Source organism: Entelurus aequoreus, linkage group LG11 (genome assembly GCF_033978785.1).
Source record: "Entelurus aequoreus isolate RoL-2023_Sb linkage group LG11, RoL_Eaeq_v1.1, whole genome shotgun sequence".
Classification (NCBI taxonomy): domain Eukaryota; kingdom Metazoa; phylum Chordata; class Actinopteri; order Syngnathiformes; family Syngnathidae; genus Entelurus; species Entelurus aequoreus.
The window spans coordinates 23,190,990-23,215,746 of NC_084741.1; the positions used below are offsets into that span (position 1 = coordinate 23,190,990).

A 24,757-nucleotide genomic window follows, 5' to 3' on the forward strand; every position below is an offset into this window, starting at 1 on the left:
AACCCAAAACACCTGGGGCCTCATGTATAAAGCTTGCTTATGCACAAAAACTGGGCGTATGCCCTTTTTCACGGCAAAGTTGAGATGTATCAAAGAGTGAACTTGATGTGAAATTGTGCGATGTCTCACACCAACTTCATGCTTCACATGCGCACATTTCTACAAACTCCAAAACCAGTGAAGATGGCACGTTGTGTAATTCGTAAATAAAAACAGAATACAATGATTTGCAAATCCTTTTCAACTTATATTCAATTGAATAGACTGCAAAGACAAGATACTTCACGTTCGAACTGGTAAACATTGTTATTTTTTGCAAATATTAGCTCATTTGGAATTTGATGCCTGCAACATGTTTCAAAAAAGCTGGCACAAGTGGCAAAAAAGACTGAGAAAGTTGAGGAATGCTCATCAAACACTTACTTGGAAAATCCCACAGGTGAACAGGCTAATTGGGAACAGGTGGGTGCCATGATTGGGTATAAAAGCAGCTTCCATGAAATGCTCAGTCATTCACAAACAAAGATGGGCGAGGGTCACCACTTTGTGAACAAATGCCTGAGCAAATTGTCCAACAGTTTTAGAACAACATTTCTTAACGAGCTATTTCAAGGAATTTAGGAATTTCCCCATCTAAGTTGTGTAATATCCTCAAAAGGTTCAGAGAATCTGGAGAAATCACTGCACGTAACAGTGAATGCCCGTGACCATGGATCCCTCAAGCGGTATTGCATCAAAAAAGTGTGTAAAGGATATCACCACATGGGCTCAGGAACACTTCAGAAAACCACTGTCAGTAACTACAGTTTGTAGCTGCATCTGTAAATGCAAGTTAAAATTCTACTATGCAAAGCCAAAGCCATTTATCAACAACACCCAGAAACGCCGCCGGCTTCGCTGGGTCCAAGCTTATCTAAGATGGACTGATGCAAATTGGAAAAGTGTTATGTGGTCTGACGAGTCCACATTTCAAATAGTTTTTGGAAATTGTGGACGTCGTGTCCTCCGGAACAAAGAGGAAAAGAACCATCCGGATTGTTATAGGCGCAAAGTTCAAAGGCCGCATCTGTGATGATATGGGGGTGTATTAGTGCCCAAGGAATGGGTAACTTACACATCTGTGAAGGCGCCATTAATGCTGAAAGGTTCAACAGGTTTTGGAACAACATATGTTGCCTTCCAAGCAACGTTATCATGCTTATTTCAGCAAGACAATGCCAAGCCACGTGTTAAAACAGCGTGGCTTCATAGTTAAAGAGTGTGGGTACTAGACTGGCCTGCCTGTAGTCCAGACCTGTCTCTCATTGAAAATGTGTGGCGCATTATGAAGCCTAAAATACCACAACGGAGACCCCCGGACTGTTGAACAACTTAAGCTGTACATCAAGCAAGAATTGGAAAGAATTCCACCTGAAAAGCTTCAGAAATTGGTCTCCTTGGTTCCCAAACGTTAACTGAGTGTTGTTAAAAGGAAATGCCATGTAACACAGTGGTGAACATGCCCCTGTGCCAACTTTTTTGCAATGTGTTGCTGCCATTCAATTCTAAGTCAATGATTATTTGCCATTAAAAAAAAAGTTTCTCAGCTCGAACATGAAATATTTTGTCTTTGCAGTCTATTCAATTGAATATAAGTTAAAAAGGATTTGCAAATTAATTCTCTTTTTATTTACGAATTACACAACGTGCCAACTTTACTGGTTTTGGGTTTTGTACATGCAGTGGATACTTTGCCGACACACAGTTGTGGTCGTTCGGGCTTTGCCAACATTTGATTTCAACAATGTAAAAAAGATCGATGCCAGGACACAAAATTAACTTTTTCACCAGTGCACTTAATGCTTCATTTTAATACTAATATTTGTCTATTTTATTATCTTGACAATCATTTTGCCACTTATTGCGGTCACAATGTGTTCCTGTGACTCCAGCACCAGCTCTGCCAGTTGGGCTGACAGCAGCCGCCGGGGGTGGCGGCACAATGACACTGGAGGAATGACCCGCCTTTCTGTCATGTACAGTTGCTACTGCAAGTAGCTCTCCTGTGTTGTAATAATAAAATGAGTAATCCAACAAGACTCCAAGTCTTTCGTAACCTTTTTGATAGGCTGGCATTCTTTTATTCAAAAGATTCCAAACCAAATATCACATAATTTTCACATGAAACTCTAATATGTCTGTGAGCAGGCTATTGTATGAACACATTGTGTTGTAAGTTACACAAATTATATTGATATTGGGGTTAATCACAGTCACCCGCCTCTTTTCAGTTTTACAAATAATTGCAGCGACAATCTTTTCAAACGTGGTGCCGTGCTACAGCGAACGACAGATCGTTCGCTGGAAACCCGAGAAAGAACCAGCATCTACTGAATTGTGATTGGGCGGAGCGTGCATATTTCAGGCACATGGCTACTTCCATATGATTGGGACCCCCATCTCAACGGGCTTTCCTGAATAAATGTTATTGATTTGCATCTATAAAGGGGCATGGCCTGGTCCGGGTCTAAGCGTGCCCAGCCAAGCAGACGTCTCAGATCAATTCCAGGTTTATTGCCGTGTAACAAAGAAATGTGCCTGGATTTAATACATCTGAATTTTTTTCTTGCATACGCTGTTTTCTGGATTTCAACGAATGTCTATTTTTAGTAGGAAATCTACACAGCTCTTCAAACATGAGGCCCCAGATCAAGTCCCACAAGGCACAAGACATTAAAACAACGTTTAGAACTTGTTGAACTAGGTCCTGACATCGAGCAACTCAAACATAACATTGAAACAACATGCTTTTTGACAACGTAGTCAATGTTGGGTTCTGTCGTTGATTTGACCATTGAATTTTGGTAATTTCCCAACCAATATTCTACAACACAAACACAACATTGAAACAACATGCTTTTTGACTACGTTTAATCAATGTTGGTTTTCACGTTTTAACCATTGAATTTTGGTCATTTCCCAACGAATATTCTACAACACAAATACAACATTGAAACAACATACTTTTTGACGACGTTTAATCAATGTTGGGTTCTGTCGTTTTGACCATTGAATTTTGGTAATTTCCCAACCAATATTCTACAACACAAATACCTTGAAATGTGTTAATTTCCCAACCAACAGCGTGGATCCAACAATGGACATCAACGTTGTCTCAATTTACAAATACAACTATTTTGCGATGTTGTTTCAAAGTCAGTTTTAAAGGACATGTATGAATAATCAACGTTGTATCAATTGTCTTGTGCCAGCTGGGGTATAAATAGAACTATAGTTATCTGCAAGACTTGTATCTGTACAATGTGTTTAACATACAGTCACGGGCAAGCTACTTGGAAAATGTGGTAAAATAAGAAAGAAGTTACCCTGGATTTATTGTAGCAAATCTACAGGAGAAGCTATCCCCAGAGAATTGCTACATCAACACTAACACTCATTAGCTCGACGGACCCTCATTTGAAAGGATACGTCTAGAGACCCTGTAAGAGAAAATGTACAGGTATTACGGCTCTAGCAGTGATTATCATCACCCATTCTAATTTCAGGAACCCCCAGTTTGACATGCAATAAGCTACATGGAATTCATATATATGGGCCCACATGTAAGATATCAATGTTAATGTTACTGAGAGTGTACAAATGGAACCAAATGGATTTAATAAGGGTCCATTACTATTTACTATCTGTCATTTAGCTGAGGAGACCCTACACCTCCATCTGGGGTCCCCACACCCCACTGTATGTATTTATCTTAGTTTGCCTTTTCTTTGTCTCACCTCTATAGTTTTATTCATTTTCTCTGCCTACTGTAAATAAAAACAGCAGCTTTCTAGATCTTGACAAAAAAGTACAAAGACTTGTGTGTTGTTTGTAATGGTTATGTGCAGTAAAATTTTCACCAACTCAACTCATCTTAATGATGTGTCCTCTTAAATTGTGTTGGACGTCTTAGATATCGAGAGTAGTTTGGATATTGGTTTTCCGAGTAAACAATTAAACACAAAGGTTTTGGGAGTTGTTTTCCCTAAACCAGGCCTGGGCAATTATTTTGACTTGGGGTCAGTATATCTATTTTTAGGAACACTAATACAAAACATACAGCACGGTGGCACAGGGGTTAGTGCATGTGCTTCACAATATGAAGGTCCTGAGTTCAATCCCCGGGCTGGGGATCTTTCTGTGTGGAGTTTGCATGTTCTCCCTGTGACTGCGTGGGTTCCCTCCGGGTATTCTGGCTTCCTCCCACCTCCAAAGACATGCACCTGGGGATAGGTTAATTGGCAACACTAAATTGGCCCTAGTGTGTGAATGTAAGTGTGAATGTTGTCTGTCTATCTGTGTTGCCCTGTGATGAGGTGGCGACTTGTCCCAGGGTGTAACCCGCCTTCCGCCCGAATGCAGCTGAGATAGGCTCCAGTGCCCCCCGCGACCCCAAAAGGGACAAGCGGTAGAAAATGGATGGAGGGGATGGATGGATGAATGCTAAAAACGTTATGACAGACCGCCTTAAATTTTTTACTGATGAGACACCCAGAATGTACATGAAAATAAAGAATGTGGGATTTACAATATTAACTATTAACGATAAAAGACTGAATATTGACAACATATGAACGTCACACCTCACCCCTCTCAATCGACATAAATGCAACAAACACAGCGAAATATGAACGCGAAGGGTTAAAAAAACCCCACCTACAATCTGATATGTCTGATACATCACTAAGCTTTAGAACTTTGTTGTAAAAATCTCCTTCCGCTTCTGTCCCTGACACGTGCATTTAAGGCTGGTCGCTCTGGAAACACTCTGTGGAAACACTCCCCACGCACGCTGCTTGGTGCCTCGTCTGAGCCACTATGACTTAGATTACCACAGAAAGTAGTATATCATGCAAAAGCGCGAATTCCAACCATTGAAATACTTCAAGACTTACGGTAATTTGAAAACATCACTGCACATCATAATGGCAGCTACAGTTTCAAACTTAAAGATCTAAAAAAATTATTGGGAATGTCCGGCGGGCCAGATTGAAAAGCTTGACGTCTGCGGCCCCCGGGCCTTAATTTGCCCAGCTCTGCCCTAAACGCATGAAAGTGTCTAAATATGGCTAAGTAGACGCATTATTGTGGGTTCCCTGGGTGTCGTCTTCATCACTAAAGAACAATCTGAATCCTTCTGCCATTTCAAGTAAGTTTCTTTTCTTTTTTTTGAGTCGTCAGCTTGAAGCGTCCCTCTTTCTCTGATTACCCTTTGTCAGGTGGCATGTGTGCGTGTCTGGTAGGATTTTACTTCCTGGTTTCGATGACCCACCTGTAATTAACCAGTCCGTAATGTTTCGCCCTAACCTTAGCCCATCGCGATTCATCATTCGTAAACCAACCAATCATCATAGATTTTTCTAATACGTACACCAACCAATCATCATGGATTATCTCCGTATATTTTTGTTCCCCCCCTGGTATTACAGTCCATTTTCCTTCTTTGTAGCTTGTAGTTTTGATGTAAGTGACCTTGTTACATAGGTCTAAAAATAGCTAAGCTTTGGGAATACTACTGGTTCAAAAAGTAGCAAAGCCAATGCCGCGCTACTGGGAAATGTATTTAAGCTATGCAACGTCGCTACATGTAGCGGGCTACTGCCCAACACTGACAAAATATGTCCAAGCAGTGGTCCTTGTGGAACTCCACTAGTGCTTGGGAAATGCTTTGAGCTTCTGATCCATGAATCAACCAAATAGTCTCTGTCACGAAGCCGGACTTGGACTAATCTGAAACAGGAATTCTAATTTCTACTGAGGCGCAGATCACAGAAGAGTTTCCATCTTTCCGAGAGACAAGAAACAGCAGAATATAATTTATCTTCGAGCTGGAAAGGACAGGTGAAAAAAACAACAACAATGCTGACACACAGAAGTGAATGCAGTAAAGAATGGCTCGACAAGGGGGATGTGTTAGTATAAGCAGAGGAACAATCGCTGAATTATTGATTCCCTCATTAGGACTTTTGTCAGGACCATTTAGCACTTTATAGATGGGCTTTCATTAGGGTACTTGCAAGGTAGCCCAACTCCCTGCTGATTTATCAGTGCAACACGGTCAATAGGGACGGGAGGGATGAGTAGCAAAGCAGGAAGAGACAAGACGGTACACAGCAGTTATGTTTGCGAGCAAACAACTCAGGGCAGCGTATTCATTGGTGATCTTGTGATCGTCTGCAACAACACTTGTCCATCAGCTGTGTGAATTAACCCTTTAAAAACATCTACTGAACCCAATTTAGGCCTTAAGGCGCTAAAAGAGGCGGTATGACAAGAGGCGACCCTCGTCAATTTGCACCACTAACCTAACGAGCTGACACCATGGCAACAAATCACCTGGTGTTCATGTTCATTAGATAATTAGAGCATTCAACCAACTGGATCGGATTGTCATTTGTATGCTGACAACTGATGCCAAACACTGCATCCATCACCAAGACTGGTGGTGGGTCCTAGACCATAAGAATCATGAAAACTAGGGTACTGTACTGTACAGAATCAAACATGTGCACGTGTCTAAAAAAACCAAAACAATTGAGGGAACCACCCTGGTAACAATTTGGGGCTTTACATTAACATCTGATATTTAAAGGTACTCAATTATGTAGAAGTGACCTTTTAATGGCGTTTCAACAATAATATATGTCCCAGAAGACCCAAAAGTCTATCATCTCTCTCACTTGTTCGTATCGTTTTTGATACGCTAATTTTTTAAGTTGCTCTTGTTGCCTTTGATCACAAATTGGGGGTGGGGGGGGGGGGGGTGATTTGCCAGTGTCATCTTCCTTGCGACACTGCTTTGTTGACTAATGTTCATGGTTGGTTGGTTGAAGTTTATTTCAAACATGTATACAGTTACAACATAATACATTTTATATTTTACATACTTTCATTTTTCCTTACAACATGTTTGAAAAGGAGTAGGAAGAAGCAAAGCTTATCTAATCCTTTTCCACTTCATTGCAATTACTACCAGCTGTATGTTCACTTCCTGTTCTCAATTTGTCCCCAGTTTACATCAATGCAGTCTACAGTAAATACAACAGTCACTTCCTGTCAATGAGAAAGGACGCAAAGAAAAAGGCTCTGCTTCTGCTACCGGAGTTTTTGTTAAATCTGAAGATTTTGACCACTGATTTGCGATCACAGCCACAGGAGAGTCACCTGGTATCTTCGATCTGATTTTGATCAGTTGAGAGGCACTGATACGCTGAAATAAGGCGAGTTGGAAGAGCCGTTAGCCTCAAGCCAAAGGCGCCTTGCCGCAGTTCAAAGCGGTTGCTTAACAACCAAAAGCTACGGCGAGTTTACAGCTGTTTTAAAGTGATTCCGACGTCGCAGAGTGATATAAGTTGACAGGCTGACACCTCAAATTGATCTCTGAACGGCGCAAGGTACAAAATTGTTGAAAAAACAATTTAAAAGTGCCGAAAGTTGCTAAAGAAGTAACTGCCGTTAAGACACAAGAGGCACTGACGTTAGCGACTGCCGCGATGCGAAAAGGTAAAGGAAAGATTGAAATCCCGAAACGTTCGGTGCCAGCTGACACAGAACACAAATGGGAACAAGATTTGAGGCTGGATACAGGACATGAGGGGAATCAAGGAGGGATACTACAAAAACTATTCCATGAATTTAACGAAATGAAAGAAAAATTGAAAGAATGGAGAGAAGAAATGAAAGAAGAAATTAATGAAATGAAAGGAGAAATGAAAGAAATGAAAAAAGAGCTGAGAAAAGCAAAACAGAACACAAACAAGATGTGAAAAGTCTGCAGCAAAATATAGAAAATCTGCAAACTCAGAACAACACCAGAAATAATGAAGTATGGTTTTTCATACATTTTTGATATAAAAGTTCCTTTTTCTTTTTAAAATGCGTAAAATGGTAAAATTGTTCTGTTTTGGGTGAGGGCAAGCACATATTAATTAGATTTTAATTAATTTCAATGGGTGAAGCGGTGTTGCAATACTATTTTTTTGAGATATTGAGAAGCAATTAAACTTGTGTACCATAGTATTTGTAAAACTACTATAATTTGTGACCTTCAATGGTGGATATAAACATATACATATTGTATGGGCCCATTCCCTTAAATTGTTGTCTTATTCAAAGCGGTTACATCTCTCTGGAGCATCATGAAAAGTTAATGACACTTCACGGGGGAGCGTTCAGGAGGTTAAAAAAACAATGCTGCCAAAAAAACAAACAGGAGTGCACAACACAAACTTGAGCCACACAAGCTGTAATCCAACCTGCAGTGAACTGTATCAATGCAAATTGAGTGTGGATAATCGCTTCAGTTTGTCACATGATATCGCAGTTTGTCAAAATGATATCACAGTCGCTATACATAACTGCAAGACTTGATGTCAAGACAGAGGCAAAATACTTAATTAAAGGAAAACTTTTGAATGAGTGGCAATCACATTGGGACATGAGTACAACAGCAAGACACACACATACAATACAAAACACAGTAAGAGCGGGAAGAACTGTAAGAGGGAGCACAAAAAAAGACGGAATCAATTCATGTACTAGATTCAAACACACCAGACTTAATAAGACATTGCACCTTATAAGTGAACACTCAACAGGATTATGTGACAGCTAAAATGAGGTAGAGTCAATTGGACATCCAATCAATCATTCTGGGAAATACAGAAGAGAAAAGGAGAAAAGTATAAGAGGACGTTAGAAGACATGGACAGGAGGAGGTTACTCTTAAAGCCATACTAAGCAGCAACCAGAAAATTGTACTGAAGTTTCTAGAGGTGACAGGTTTATGGGATATAATTTAATACGGGGAGGTGTATACAAACCCCGTTTCCATATGAGTTGGGAAATTGTGTTAGATGTAAATATAAACGGAATACAATGATTTGCAAATCATTTTCAACCCATATTCAGTTGAATATGCTACAAAGACAACATATTTGATGTTCAAATTGATAAACATTTTTTTTTTTTGCAAATAATCATTAACTTTAGAATTTGACGCCAGCAACACGTGACAAAGAAGTTGGGAAAGGTGGTAATAAATACTGATAAAGTTGAGGAATGCTCATCAAACACTTATTTGGAACATCCCACAGGTGAACAGGCTAATTGGGAACAGGTAGGTGCCATGATTGGGTATAAAAGTAGATTCCATGAAATGCTCAGTCATTCACAAACAAGGATGGGGCAAGGGTCACCACTTTGTCAACAAATGCGTGAGCAAATTGTTGAACAGTTTAAGAAAAACCTTTCTCAACCAGCTATTGCAAGGAATTTAGGGATTTCACCATCTACGCTCCGTAATATCATCAAAGGGTTCAGAGAACCTGGAGAAATCACTGCACGTAAGCAGCTAAGCCCGTGACCTTCGATCCCTCAGGCTGTACTGCATCAACAAGCGACATCAGTGTGTAAAGGATATCACCACATGGGCTCAGGAACACTTCAGAAATCCACTGTCAGTAACTACAGTTGGTCGCTACATCTGTAAGTGCAAGTTAAAACTCTCCTATGCAAGGCGAAAACCGTTTATCAACAACACCCAGAAACGCCGTCGGCCTCGCTGGGCCTGAGCTCATCCAAGATGGACTGATACAAAGTGGAAAAGTGTTCTGTGGTCTGACAAGTCCACATTTCAAATTGTTTTTGGAAACTGTGGATGTCGTGTCCTCCGGACCAAAGAAGAAAAGAACCATCCGGATTGTTATAGGCGCAAAGTTAAAAAAAACAGCATCTGTGATGGTATGGGGGTGTATTAGTGCCCAAGGAATGGGTAACTTACACATCTGTGAAGGCGCCATTAATGCTGAAAGGTACATACAGGTTTTGGAGCAACATACACTACCGTTCAAAAGTTTGGGGTCACCCAAACAATTTTGTGGAATAGCCTTAATTTCTAAGAACAAGAATAGACTGTCGAGTTTTAGATGAAAGTTCTCTTTTTCTGGCCATTTTGAGCGTTTAATTGACCCCACAAATGTGATGCTCCAGAAACTCAATCTGCTCAAAGGAAGGTCAGTTTTGTAGCTTCTGTAACGAGCTACACTGTTTTCAGATGTGTGAACATGATTGCACAAGGGTTTTCTAATCATCAACTAGCCTTCTGAGCCAATGAGCAAACTAATTGTACCATTAGAACACTGGAGTGATAGTTGCTGGAAATGGGCCTCTATACACCTATGTAGATATTGCACCAAAAACCAGACATTTGCAGCTAGAATAGTCATTTACCACATTAGCAATGTATAGAGTGTATTTCTTTAAAGTTAAGACTAGTTTAAAGTTATCTTCATTGAAAATAAGGACATTTCAATGTGACCCCAAACTTTTGAACGGTAGTGTATGTTGCCATCCAAGCAACGTTACCATGGACGCCCCTGCTTATTTCAGCAAGACAATGCCAAGCCACGTGTTACATCAACGTGGCTTCATAGTAAAAGAGTGCGGGTACTATACTGGCCTGCCTGTAGTCCAGACCTGTCTCCCATTGAAAATGTGTGGCGCATTATGAAGCCTAAAATACCACAACAGAGACCCCCGGACTGTTGAACAACTTAAGCTGTACATCAAGCAAGAATGGGAAAGAATTCCACCCGAGAAGCTTAAAAAATGTGTCTCCTCAGTTCCCAAACGTTTACTGAGCGTTGTTAAAAAGAAAGGCCATGTAACACAGTGGTGAACATGCCCTTTCCCAACTACTTTGGCACATGTTGCAACCATGAAATTCTAAGTTAATTATTATTTGCAAAAAAAAAATAAAGTTTATGATTTTGAACATCAAATATCTTGTCTTTGTAGTGCATTCAATTGAATATTGGTTGAAAAGGATTTGCAAATCATTGTATTCCGTTTATATTTACATCTAACACAATTTCCCAACTCATATGGAAACAGGGTTTGTAAGTATGTGATGGAGGGACAAGGGAGGGAACTCTGGTTCACACTCTAATACAGTAGGTGGCGGTTATAGAAATAGAAATAGAAATTACTTTATTGATCCCTGGGGGAAATTCAGCACCACAGTTCGCTCACAATAGACAATAATAATTATAAATAATATAATATAATATATATATAATATATATACTCCGGCTTCCTCCCACCTCCAAAGACATGCACCTGGGGATAGGTTGATTGGCAACACTAAATTGGCCCTAGTGTGTGAATGTGAGTGTGAATGTTGTCCGTCTATCTGTGTTGGCCCTGCAATGAGGTGGCGACTTGTCCAGGGTGTACCCCGCCTTCCGCCCGATTGTAGCTGAGATAGGCTCCAGCACCCCCCGCGACCCCGAAGGGAATAAGCGGTAGAAAATGGATGGATGGATGGATATAAATAATATAAATATATTCTACATATACTGTACATTTAAGTGCAGTCAAGGAACATATGCATTATACAGTCTGGTGGCTGTCGGTATGAAGGACCTCTTGTGTCGTTCCGTGTTGCATTTTGGGAGTCTGAGCCTTCCACTGAACGTGCTCATTCTCTCTGCAAGGTCTGAGTGTAGTGGGTGGGAGGTGTTGTCCATAATGGCTAGGAGTTTTGCTAGATTTCTCCTCTCTGAATCCACCGCCAGAGAGTCTAGCGCCACTCCCATGCACCTTTAATGTTGAGCGCCCCGCCATAAAACAAGAACAAAAAGCAGAATACGCAAAGAAAAGACACAACTCAGTGATAGAAAAAACTAAAACAATGGAAACCTGATAGTTAACTTTTGTGTGGGATGTTCAAAATGACTGCGAGAGTGCGGACTAGAACCCTTGACAAAGACAAGGTACCAGACGCCATGATGCTTTATCATAAACGGACATCTATATTTCAAAGAGCGGCGTTCACCACATCACTGCTTGCTCATGAAAAGTCTTGTCAAAGGCGATCTTCAGTGTAGCCTGACTGTCCGGAGGCCAGAGCACCTCTCTGTGTACTCCACAGCACCTTGCGCTAAAAACCTCCATTGATTTTTTTCCCACCTGACACTTAATCTAACCCGCCATGATCTACGACCTTATTCTAGCACTAATTCCCTCTTTGATCAGCGGTGATAAATATCGCATTGACATAACCAACTCTTTGTGCGCCGCTTCAATGCACTTTTGTGTTTAACACGCCGCAGCCTAGAGCACTTCAAGTCCGCTTGGCAGTTTGAGAAACGACCCGGGAAGAAGCAACATGTACCATAAATTCCGGACTATAAGCCGCTACTGTTTTCCTATGCTTTGAACCCTGCAGCTTATAAAACGGTGCGGCTAATTTATAGATTTTTCTTCCCTGACATCCATAATGCAAATAGTTTTTTAATGAAACAAATGTAAAGTCACCTAAAAGGTGTGTTATTGTTTGTATTAGGGCACCAGCTTTTGGATGAGTTCGCTCACTGCATGTGCTGCGAGGTGAATTTGAATTTCTTGCTGTTTAACGCTTTGAACCGGAAATATAAGTGCCGTTCTGACTTCTAATCGTCCATAGCGTTTCTATTTTCCTGAGGGAACTCTCCTGAAGGAATCAATAAAGTACTATCTATCTATCTATCTATCTATCTACTTGTATGGATTCTTCATTCATCACTCCAAGCAAGTTTCCAAGCAAGTTTACAAGTTTTACAATATCAACGACACCTGGAGTCAAACTTTTGCTTGCATGCAGAACGGCCCCAGGCCTATGGACACTACATCAACACACCCAAGACAATGGGCATATACACCCCCCCCCCCTCCCCCACCCCACACCTTCACCACCGCTTGATTCCCCTTCGGGGTGATGGACGGCTGGCAGCGCTTCATAGCAGCAGTCGACCTCCAGGGTCCCGACTCCCCCCGCCTCCTCTGTTGCGAGTTGTCGTGATTAAATGTAACATTTGTATGTGTGCATGGCAGGGAGGTTTTTTCCCACTCCAGATTAGGCCCCCTTAGGAGCCCAATCTAGATTGTATTTTTTTACTCATCTCCTTCCCCAGCGTTTTACCTTTTTCCCACATTTTACGGGGCGCCTCGTAGCGACCCATCAGCGTTCCTGTTCTGTAACCCTGTACTCTGATTGTTTGTCTAATCTTGAACGGGTTTGTGCTGAAAACATAGTTTTGTTGTACTTGTTGCAATGACAAAGATATATCCTATCCTATCCTATATAACTAAAACAATTCTTACTTACTAAACCGTCCCATGTGTGATGTCCGTAGGAGTGTTTTTATGAATAATTGTACGTGCTATCATAATGTAATGAAGCTAGCATCGTTAGCATTAGCTAATACGCTAACAGGTTTACGAGTGTGTTGGTAACATTAATATACAATGGCATTCTTTTTTAATTGTTTCAGTTTCACAAATTCCTCAGTAAATTCACCAAAACGTAACCGTGGAGTTATTGAGTCAGTTTAGCTGATTGGAGAGCTAGCTTCTGCAGCTAGTGGATCCATGATGATGACTTCTGTTTTGTTTTTCCAGCCGTTTTACTGCCGTATTACAGACACTGTTTAGAAACAATTAAGGTATGTAAATAAACATTTACAAAATCTTTCTGTGTAAATAACTAATTTCGCAAAGTATATATCTGCGGCTGATAGTCCGGTGCAGCTAATTTATAGAAAACGATATTTTTTCTCACATTTAGTGGGTGCAGCTTATATACCGATGCGCTCTCTATAGGGGTGTAACGCTACGTGTATTTGTATTGAACCGTTTCGATACGGGGGTTCCGGTTCGGTTCGGAGGTGTACCGAATGAGTTTCCACACGGACATATTAAGTAGCGTAACGCACGTTGTGTAAACAATGCACACCAAGGCACAACACACGGCATGCTAGCAGCTAACAGGCTACGATAGACTGACCATACGTCCTCTTTTCACCAGACAGGGCGGAGTTTCTTAAATGCCTCAAATGTCCGGCATTTTGAGTTAGGGATGCATGTATTTTCAATGTACGTTCAGGGTTAAAAAGGGGTTAAAAACAAAACAAATTGTGCGCGCAGCAGCATTCGTGAGGGAGGGGCAGAGACAGAGAGAGCGAGAGAGTTATGATAAACGCGCATGCGTTGCCAGGCTCTGCTTTTTATCCATAGATTTATCAGATTTACTTTTTATGATCTATAGCAGGGGTGTCAAAAGTGTGCCCCGGAGGCCATTTGCGGCCCACAGCTAATGTTTTAAAGGCCCACGGCACATTCTAAAAATACTATTAAAATAAACAAAAACATAACAAAAGTGAAATAAAAAAGCTTAAAGGTTAAATGTAATTTAGAAAAAGTTGCAAAGTTGACTAAAAAAACTAAGCTGTTTTTTTTTGCATTGCTCAAAACATAATATTGAATCAAAATCAATGTTATTATGAATTATTGACCTATCCAAGGTTCCGATTACTTCACATCAAATATTCCACTAAGAAATTTATTTTTGGTGGAAGATTTTTCAAATTTGGTAAATAAATAACCCAAAAATGTATATTTTGTTGTTTTCTTACTGTACCGAAAATGCACCGAACCGTGACCTCTAAACCAAGGTACGTACCGAACCGAAATTTTTGTGTACCGTTACACCCCTTGCTCTCTAGTGAGGAAAGTACAGTATTTTTTTAATTATTCTGCAATGAATGACCAGACTACGTCTATATGGACCATGGCACTGATCCACTCATGGCTGAGGGAAGCTGAGGACGAGTGAAGTGTCCTCAGAAGGGCAGGTAAACGTGTCTACGCTCCCACTGAGGGGCAGACAGGGCCACAGGTGAGATACTTCTAAATTACACACAAGTTGTCATTAATTATAGATGACACTTTGGTCGCATAAACGATTTCATCCCTTAAATGAGGTCCGAGGGCGCCCGCCGCTCAAGTCCACCGTGCACGTGTGGACTTGCATGTGTAATTTAGAGCGCCACAGCGGGAAACATGCGCGCGCACACACACACACACACACACACACACACACACATACACCCACATACACACACACACACTTTAGTCGCGCTGCACCATCGAGCACATGGCGGTGCTTTGATGAACTCGCTCATTATGCTAAAGAGCGCTCCATGCCTGGGCTTCCCTGCGCCTTTAGGAAAGGTTAACTCGGGATAGTTACACAGCACAGCCAGAGCCTGTGGGCTCATAAGGGGCAGGGCGTCCCGGGAGGGGCACGCTGGTGCTGTTAGATGTCTGAGCACCTGAAATAGATGCAGCCCAAATATCAGGTGAAACATCAAGGTACTGGTGAGGACGAGCACTTTAGCAACAAATTAGGGGGGTATCAGCAGTTTTTCCTTTAAAGCTGCAGTATGTCACCGGCTCCCAGATACAATAGATATAAGAACTCTGGGGATCCAATATTGATATCGGATATCGGCCTTGATATCAGCAAAACAAAGTATCAAATTATATTGGCTTGCATGCAAAATGTGCTCTGATACGAGCAGTCCTGCAGCATATTTACTCTTGCAAACCTGGACAGCCAGTTAACATTTATATGTCCTCCAATAATTGTCTAGTATTTTATTCAAGTAATTTACAAAAGGTGACTATATTAGGTTGTAGGCTACTAGGAGCTAGCAGCTACACAACAGCTTGGCACACTATGACACACAAGCCATACATACGTAATAAGTAGGGATGTCCGATAATGGCTTTTTGTCGATATCCGATTTTCCGATATTGTCCAACTCTTAATTACTGATACCGATATCAACCGATACCGATATCAACCGATACGATATATACAGTCGTGGAATTAACACATTATTATGCCTAATTTGGACAACCAGGTATGGTGAAGAGAAGGTCCTTTTTAAAAAAATTAATGAAATAAAAAAAAGATAAATAAATTAAAAACATTTTCTTGAATAAAAAAGAAAGTAAAACAATATAAAAACAGTTACATAGAAACTAGTAATTAATGAAAATGAGTAAAATTAACTGTTAAAGGTTAGTACTATTAGTGGACCAGCAGCAAGCACAATCATGTGTGCTTACGGACTGTATCCCTTGCAGACTGTATTGATCTATATTGATATATAATGTAGGAACCAGAATATTAATAACAGAAAGAAACAACCCTTTTGTGTGAATGAGTGTAAATGGGGGAGGGAGGTTTCTTGGCTTGGTGTAGTAATTGTAAGTGTATCTTGTGTTTTTTATGTTGATTTAATAAAAAAATACAATAAAATAAAATAAAAAATAAATAAAACGATACCGATAATTTAAAAAAACGATACCGATATTTTCCGATATTACATTTTAAAGCATGTTTCGGCCGATATTATCGGACATCTCTAGTAATAAGTGTCCTAAATTGAACAATATTGCGGTCTAAAACAGCACATTTGACAAAATAAACAAGTATTAAATAATTAAAGTTGTATATTACTTACACATACACAGTCTCCATGGCAGAAACGTGTTAGAAAGTATCCAGTAACAAATGTGTCCGTCCTATTCAACTTACTGCATCATGAGCTTAACTTAATGAATTCATGTGGCCACTACATGTCACCAAAAACCCAATTACCTCTCCACTTCAACTTAAAAACAGCATAAATCCATTCCAGCCGGTTGATAATTGATAAGTTAGTGTTTCTCAGTTCTACCATTGTTCTTTGTTTGAGTAATTTCACTTGATAAAACCTTTTCTAACATTCCACACTACGAAAAAAGTACAGTGGAATTGATTTACGAACCATTTTATTTGCAACCTTTTTTATTTATGAATATTTAGATGAATATGGCTCTGTGTGCAAATCATGTCTTCATTCATTTATCTTGTGTTCTGCTGGCAGTCAATTTGTACTTGCTCTTAATTAAGAGATTGAGGCTTTGTACCACAGCAAGTTTTTTAATTATGATGTGAGAGCAGACTTTTCTGGAAAAATATAACAAAGCGGACTTATTTTACAGCGGAGATAAAGACTACCTCTTGTTCAGCTGCGCCACTTCCAAATCGCACACACACCCTCCCTTCTCTCCCTCTGAGCAGCTCACAAGAGGACCTTTGCTGATAATGTACAGTACTGTAAGTGGATTTTACTTTATAAAAATGTTTATTATTGTAGCAATATGGTTGTTTAAAGGCCTACTGAAATGATTTTTTAAAATTTAAACGGGGATACCAGATCCATTTTATGTGTCATACTTGATCATTTCGCGATATTGCCATATTTTTGCTGAAAGGATTTAGTAGAGAACACAACGATAAAGTTCGCAACTTTTGATCGCTGATAAAAAAAAGCCTTGCCTGTACCGGAAGTAGCGTGACGTCACAGGCTGAAGGGCTCCTCACATTTCCCCATTGTTTACACCAGCAGCGAGAGCGAGGATGAAAGATTTGTGGATGAGGAACGTGAGAGTGAAGGACTAGAGTGCAGTGCAGGACGTATCTTTTTTCGCTCTGACCGTAACTTAGGTACAAGGGTTCATTGGATTCCACACTCTCTCCTTTTTCTATTGTGGATCACGGATTTGTATTTTAAACCACCTCAGATACTATATCCTCTTGAAAATGAGAGTCGAGAACGCGAAATGGACATTCACAGTGACTTTTATCTCCACGACAATACATCGGTGAAGCACTTTAGCTACGGAGGTAACGTGATAGCATCGTGCTTAAATGCAAATAGAAACAAAAGAAATAAACCCCTGACTGGAAGAATAGACAGAAAATCAACAATACTATTAAACCATGGACCTGTAACTACACGGTTAATGCTTTCCAGCTTGGCGAAGCTTAACAATGCTGTTGCTAACGACGCCATTGAAGCTAACTTAGCAACGGGACCTCACAAAGCTATGATAAAAACATTAGCGCTCCACCTACGCCAGCCAGCCCTCATCTGCTCATCAACACCCGTGCTCACCTGCGTTCCAGCGATCGACGGAAGGACGAAAGACTTCACCCGATCATCCGTGCAGGCGGCGGCTAGCGTCGGATAGCGCGTCTGCTATCCAAGTCAAAGTCCTCCTGGTTGTGTTGCTACAGCCAGCCGCTAATACACCGATCCCACCTACAACTTTCTTCTTTGCAGTCTTCATTGTTCATTAAACAAATTGCAAAAGATTCACCAACACAGATGTCCAGAATACTGTGGAATTTTGAGATGAAAACAGAGCTTTTTTATATTGGATTCAATGGTGTCCGAATACTTCCGTTTAACTATTGACGTCACGCGCATACGTCATCATACATAGATGTTTTCAACCGGAAGTTTAGCGGGAAATTTAAAATTGCACTTTATAAGTTAACCCGGCCGTATTGGCATGTGTTGCAATGTTAAGATTTCATCATTGATATATAAACTATCAGACTGCGTGGTCGGTAGTAGTGGGTTTCAGTAGGCCTTTAAGATAAGGATTTTTGTGATTTTTGATCATTTGTGATGGGCCCCAAAGGGTGCATGTGTTGGCAGATTAGCGCATAGAAGACAGTTCAGCATGTCGTTGTTGTTTTAGCTTATTACTAAAAAGACATTTTATTCATCACCTCCTTGTTATGTTAGTTTGATATACGGTACTGTATAGCACTCTGTATTGTGTTCAAGTGTACAAACCTTCATTAAATATGGACTTTTGTCAAGGGTGGAACCCATTATTCATATTTACATTGTTTATTATTGAGAAATATGCTTCACTATACAAACTTTTCGATTTACGAACTCCGTTCAAGAACCAATTAAGTTAGAAAAATCAAGCTTCTATTGTATGTATGAGTTGTGCAGAGATCGTATTAGTATCGGCCAATAATTAAGGCTCCAATATCAAAATCAAATCGGAAGTGGAAAAGTTGTGTCAGGACACCCCTAATAAGAACGCCGCCAATAGCTAAAATATGGGTTTCAGAGAACAGACTGAACAAATGCATGTCTAAATTTGTCACAATTTATGTCACAAACATTTATAGACTGTGTTTTTTTTTATATTTGAGGATGAATGTGCCCATGGGTGTTCTCATTCATCAGGTTATTGTTATTTTCATGGCATTCAACTGATCAGTTGTGTGAGGGGACGTTTAACCTCTCATCCGAGTAGTTTTCCTCAGTTCATGCTCATAGACTGAGCTTGGACAGATCGAGTCTGAGCGCTTGGTGCCAAGGTCCTAACTATTTATCGTCTAACATGAGGAGGAGCGTATGCGCAAGAAGGAATGATTTTGTTCTTCCGTGGTGTAAAAAAGAATGTGTCCATCAACAAATGTTAACCATAGAATCGAATCCTTCATACACTAAATCAAATCGCTTCGAATGGTTTTGTTTTATTAATGAATTGTTTTTTAATCCATGTATCGAGATGTGAAGTGAAGTGAAGTGAATTACATTTATATAGCGCTTTTTCTCAAGTGACTCAAAGCGCTTTACATAGTGAAACCCAATATCTAAGTTACATTTAAACCAGTGTGGGTGGCACTGGGAGCAGGTGGGTAAAGTGTCTTGCCCAAGGACACAACGGCAGTGACTAGGATGGCGGAAGCGGGGATCGAACCTGCAACCCTCAAGTTGCTGGCACGGCCGCTCTACCAACCGAGCTATACCGTCCCCGAGATGTGAATCAAATCATCCATCACAAAGAGATTTACATCCCTACCTATTACAAAGTGGGTTTTTCTGGGTTTTTTTTTAACTCGGTAGACCGGGTTCTGGGTTCGAGTCCCCGGCGGGACAGAAAAAGTGTAAAATAAATATCTGCAGAAGTGAATTAGAATTAAATGGGCTCTCCCTCGGCTACACTATCAACATCTCAATATGTTGTTGTTGTTGTTTTTAAACTGTGTATTATTGTTGCTGCCAACTGACATATCAACCACTGAAAAACATTTTTTATGAATTGTTCAGGGCCTTTTGGGGAAGTTCGTAATTTGTATCCTGAGAATCGGAAAACTTTTTGGTTTAAGGGCAGCCGACCACCGCAGCGGCGGCATCCACATGGCACCTCAGATATAAGTGAGAGGAGACTGGTGTTAACCCAAAAAAATGTCCCTCAGATTCTTTTTTTTTTTAACGAGACAAAGCAACATAACGAGGAGACAAAAAGTATCTTCAAAGGCAATAACTCAACAGCACAAAAATAAACTTGGATATACTTTAAAGTAGTCCGTGTAAAGCTTGTATCAGTATGGATTTGAAGACCTCCAAAAATATATCAATACACTGGCATATAGTGGATAACACATCTGCGCCATACAAACTGTACACTGACTACTCTAAATTATATTCCCGTTTACATTCTATAGCAGGTATGTCTGGCGGTGCCCTTGTACACTCACTTGGATTATTTGTAACATACACATCACACACGCTACAAAGTCATAGGTTTCTTTGTAATATATATTTTTTAAAGGGACGGTTCATAAAATATAAAGATTTACCAAATGTATTGACGTGCACTTCTCTGCGCTAAAACAAATGGGAAAACAAGTACATATTTTTATTTAAACAGTGCAGTAGGTAATTCCTTATGCTGTGATTTTACTGGTCCAGTGCACATGACATCCATCCATCCATCTACAAAACCCAAAACCAGTGAAGTTGGCACGTTGTGTAAATCGTAAATAAAAACTGAATACAATGCGAAGCCGGCAGCGTTTCTGGGTGTTGTTGATAAATGGCTTTCGCTTTAAATAGTAGAGTTGTAACTTGTAAATGGTAAATGGGTTGTACTTGTATAGCGCTTTTCTACCTTTCTAAGGAACTCAAAGCGCTTTGACATTATTACCACATTCACCCATTCACACACACACATTCACACACTGATGGCGGGAGCTGCCATTCACGGCGCTAACCAGGACCCATCAGGAGCAAGGGTGAAGTGTCTTGCTCAAGGACACAACAGACGTGAATAGGATGGTAGAATGTGGGAATTGAACCAGTAACCCTCAGATTGCTGGCACGGCCACTCTCCCAACCTCGCCACGCCGTACTTACAGATGTAGCGACGAACTGTAGTTACTGACAGTGGTTTTCTGAAGTGTTACTGAGCTCATGTGGTGATATCCTTTACATACTGATGTCGCTTTTTGATGCAGTATCGCCTGAGGGATTGAAGGTCACGGGCATTCAATGTTGGTTTTCAGCCTTGCCGCTTTCGTGCAGTGATTTCTCCAGATTCTCTGAACCTTTTGATGATACAAATAGCTCGTTGAGAAATGTTCTTAAACTGTTCGACAATTTGCTCACGCAAACAACATGTTGCAGGCATCAAATTCCCAATGAGCTAAAATTTGCAAACAATAAAGTTTACCAGTTCGAACATTAAGTATGTTGTCTTTGCAGTCTATTCAACTAAATTGTAGGTTGAAAAGGATTTGCAAATCAATATATTCTGTTTTTATTCTGATTTTCACAACGTTCCAACTTCATGTTTTTTTTTAATTTTTATTTTCTACCACTTGTCACTTTCGAAGTCGCGGGGGGTGCCAGAGCTAATGCACATAGTATAAGATGATACAAACCGATTCTCGCAATTTATTATTTGGTATAATAATTATAATGAAACTTTTTCAAAAACGTGGTGGCTTTAAATGTATATATATATATATACCTGTGTATATATATATATATATATATATATATATATATATATATATATATATATATATATATATATATATATATATTTAATATATATATATATATATATATATATATATATATATATATATATATATATATATATATATATATATATATATATAATTAGAGTTAGAGATGCTACCTCAGTAGAAGCACTTAAAGGCCTACTGAAATGATTTTTTTAAATTTAAACGGGGATAGCAGATCCATTCTATGTGTCATACTTGATCGTTTTGCGATATTGCTATATTTTTGCTGAAAGGATTTAGTAGAGAACATCGACGATAAAGTTCGCAACTTTTGGTCGCTGATAAAAAAAAGCCTTACCTGTACCGGAAGTAGCGTGACGTCACAGGTTGAAAGGCTCCTCACATTTCCCCATTGTTTACACCAGCAACGAGAGCGATTCGGACCGAGAAAGCGACGATTACCCCATTAATTTGAGCCAGGATGAAAGATTCGTGGATGAGGAACGTGAAAGTGAAGGACTAGAGTGCAGTGCAGGACGTATCTTTTTTCGCTCTGACCGTAACTTAGGTACAAGCTGGCTCATTGGATTCCACACTTTCTCCTTTTTCTATTGTGGATCACAGATTTGTACAAACCCTGTTTCCATATGAGTTGGGAAATTGTGTTAGATGTAAATATAAATGGAATACAATGATTTGCAAATCCTTTTCAACCCATATTCATTAGAATGCACTACAAAGACAAGATATTTGATGTTCAAACTCATAAACTTTATTTTTTTTTTGCAAATAATAATTAACTTACAATTTCATGGCCAAAGTAGTTGGGAAAGGGCATTTTCACCACTGCGTTACATGGCCTTTCCTTTAAACAACACTCAGTAAACGTTTGGGAACTGAGGAGACACATTTTTTAAGCTTCTCAGGTGGAATTCTTTCCCATTCTTGCTTAATGTACAGCTTAAGTTGTTCAACAGTCCGGGGGTCTCAGTTGTGGTATTTTAGGCTTCATAATGCGCCACACATTTTCAATGGGAGACAGGTCTGGACTACAGGCAGGCCAGTCTAGTACCCGCACTCTTTTACTATGAAGCCATGTTGATGTAACACGTGGCTTGGCATTGTCTTGCTGAAATAAGCAGGGGCGTCCATCTTCTTCATCGTATGGGCAGCTGTTTTCCGGCACCCGGACCTGAGGCCGAGGGTCTATGCCTTTTACCACCCCAGGCCCGGGGGGCCCTCCCGTTCATATGTCAGGACACACAGAAGTGAGCCAGGTCACCGAGCAGTCATCCAGGTCCGCCAGGCCACGCAAACCATTAGGAGCACGATAAATCGGGCAACGCAGGATCACGTGGTCGGCAGTCTGCTCCTCCGCGCCACACTCACACGTCGCGTTAGGTGCTAAGCCCCACTGGAACATGTTTGAGCGAAAGCGACCGACACCAGTTCGGAGGCGGTTAAGCCTCACCCAGGCCACTCGTGGTAGTGAGAGGCCTGGTATTGAGCCGGTGTCAGGTATGAAGTCACGGAGTCTGGAGGAGATGGTATGCTCCAGGTCCGTGCTCCATTTGTGATTCGCCCAGTGAGCCGCCCTGATGTTGTTGTCACTGCATTGCTGCAGGAGCTTCAGGGCGGCTGGTACCAGTGGGTCTCTGGAGGGGAGGCGGGGCGTTGGCTCTGAGGAGAGTGTGAGCCTTTCATGGAGCAGGTGGTTCTCATCCATGTTTGCCCGGCCCGCCAGAGTTGCTACAGCACCTTGGCGACGAAGCTCAGCGGGTTGGATGCCTGCTAAGATGGGCAGTAGCTCCACAGGGGTGGGGCGCAGGCATCCAGTGATAACACGCAAGGCTTCGTTGATCGGGACATCAAGTTGTTTAGAGTGAGCACTGCGCGCCCAGACAGGTGCGCAGTACTCAGCAGTTGAGTAGACCAGGGCAAGTGCTGCTGTTCGCAGAGTTTTTGCCCCGGCACCCCAACCGGACCCGACCAACCGTCTCAGCAGTGAGACGCGGGTGTTGAGTTTCTTGCGTGTTGCCAAGAGGTGTTTACGGAAAGTGAGCGACCTGTCCAGGGTGACCCCAAGGTATTTAGGGTCAGGACGAGGGTCTTCAGGTGTAGGACGAGGCCGGCATAGGGTAAGGGAAGCCCCATCCGGCTTCCGCACCTCGAACCTGATCTCACGATCCGCTTCCCAATTGTATAGGTGGAAAGCTTGTGTCACCGTCTTGGATTCGCTGAGCTTCAATCTCCAGTTATGGAGGTAAGCCACTAAAGTCTCCATGTCCTGGCTTAGAGTTCCCTCCAAGGCCTGCCAGTCCCTGTCGGAGTGCAGCAGCGCGAGATCGTCTGCGTATGCGAACCTCCGTGAGACTGTGGCAGGCAGGTCGTATGTATAGATGTTATACAGGAGGGGAGCCAGGACAGATCCCTGGGGGACGCCATTTTTCAGGCGCCGCAACCTGCTTTTATCTCCGTTACTGGTGGTGAGAGTAAAGCTGCGGTTCCAGACAAGCGCCATGATCATTTTGACCATGTGCCTGTCTGGAAGCAGGCGGAGAAGTTTGCAGGTGAGGCCGCGGTGCCAGACTGTGTCATAGGCAGCAGTCAGGTCTATGAAGACGGCACCGGCCTTCTTTTTCGCCTCAAAGCAGTCCTCGATGTCCTGGGTAAGGGGCGTCCATGGTAACGTTGCTTGGATGGCAACATATGTTGCTCCAAAACCTGTATGTACCTTTTAGCATTAATGGCGCCTTCACAGATGTGTAAGTTACCCATGTCTTGGGCACTAAAACACCCCCATACCATCACAGATGCTGGCTTTTCAACTTTGCGCCTATAACAATCCGGATGGTTCTTTTCCTCTTTGGTACGGAGGACACGACGTCCACAGTTTCCAAAAACAATTTGAAATGTGGACTCGTCAGACCACAGAACACTTTTCCACTTTGTATCAGTCCATCTTAGATGAGCTCAGGCCCAGCGAAGCCGACGACGTTTCTGGGTGTTGTTGATAAACGGTTTTCGCCTTGCATAGGAGAGTTTTAACTTGCACTTACAGATGTAGCGACCAACTGTAGTTACTGACAGTGGGTTTCTGAAGTGTTCCTGAGCCCATGTGGTGATATCCTTTACACACTGATGTCGCTTGTTGATGCAGTACAGGCTGAGGGATCGAAGGTCACGGGCTTAGCTGCTTACATGCAATGATTT

The 24,757-nt window shown here is 41.3% G+C and overlaps 1 protein-coding gene across 1 annotated transcript in view; it reads right to left on the bottom strand.

Annotated features, from left to right (window-relative positions):
* Window positions 1–24,757, bottom strand: part of dgkb (diacylglycerol kinase, beta) — a 260,736-nt gene that overhangs the window by 60,346 nt on the left and 175,633 nt on the right.